Genomic DNA, 1,524 nt, shown 5'->3' on the forward strand with positions numbered 1-1,524 from the left:
TAGTCCTGGCTGTCCTGGAACTCACCCTGTAGACCAGGCTAGCCTCGAACTCAGAAATCCGCCTGCTTCTGCCTCCCAAGTGCTAGGATTAAAGGCGTGCGCCACCACCGCCCGGCTAATTCCATATTCTCTTAATGAATCACAATAAAGAACAACTTATAATACTATTTTAGACTTATAACTGGAGCCATATTTCAATCACCACATTTCCTAATTCAACCCTAATGGCAGGAAATCATTTATTAAACAGTAACAATAGCCTCTAGGCTTTAATAAATGAACCTAAAATCCTGTTAAACATGAAACATATATTATATCAAAAGAAAAGATGATAACTTATGTCAGAAACTCTTTCAGACATCATATTATAAATAAATTATAGGAACTAATCAATACTGTGAAGCCATATAACATTGGTTAAGCTCTCTAGTAATTTGGATAGATGCCATCCAGAACTGCAACAATGAGCAGTTGGCTAATGCTTTAGTTATTTAGAAAGTTTATATTTTAGTATATAACTGTTATTGCCGGTCTCTGGTTACATAAACCACTTTAATAAAATTGCCATTGAAGGTGGCACTGGCAGCTGACATCAGCTATCCCTGTGGTAATTTTTAAAGCCATCGCTACAACCAAAGCAAAATGGATTATATATCTTTAAAGAGTAGAATTAGAATAAAAGCGCATGAGAGTAAATGTGGTTTGTGGTGGCATAGGTCAATTGATTTCCAGAACCAGAAATGAATAGAAATATCTGCATTATTCAAATTCTTAGGATCAAAATGGGTGCAAGAACAGACTCAGAATCAGTGTGTTGTGTACTTTTTGTCCAAGGCACCCATGCTCAGAGGTTAAGCTGAATCTAATAGCAAACAGTTGCCTAACAAGGTTGGAAGAAGTACAAATAATTGCTTTCCTTTTGTTGGGCCACAGCTTCCCAGCAGCTTGGTAACATGCATGCAATATGCTTGTAGTTTAAAATTGCTTGTTTCTAGTAAAATAATGAAGTAGGTATCAACACCCATAAAACTGTCACACAGGGAAAGATGAGGAAAAAAAGCTCAGATACAATCAACAAAGGAAAGTAATATTTAAAAGCACTAAAATTTGAGAGCATTCTAGGAGAAAGAAAGCATGAGAGACAGCCATCAGATAGCTATAAATTGGATGACATGATAGAAGAATTTGAGGGAGATTTAAATTTTTAAGCTTTTAAGATACACGAGTGACAAGAAAGCAACTAGTGGTTACAATACTAAAATACAATACTAAAATACCTAGGAATTAAAATGTGGGCCAAAACAAATGGAGAAATTTTAAAGATGAAAATATAGTTGTTGGAATGAAAAATAGCAAAAAGAAAGACCGAGAGGAGAGAGAGAGAGAGAGAGAGAGAGAGAGAGAGAGAGAGAGAGAGAGAGAGAGAGAAGCTATGACCTCCATGCTAAGAAAGAACCCTTTCCTTCTGTGCTCTGGGCACTTACTGTCCTTTCCTCTTTATTACATGATTTTCTGGAGGTGTGC

This window comes from Grammomys surdaster, unplaced genomic scaffold, assembly GCF_004785775.1.
Source record: "Grammomys surdaster isolate TR1022 unplaced genomic scaffold, NIH_TR_1.0 126066, whole genome shotgun sequence".
Classification (NCBI taxonomy): domain Eukaryota; kingdom Metazoa; phylum Chordata; class Mammalia; order Rodentia; family Muridae; genus Grammomys; species Grammomys surdaster.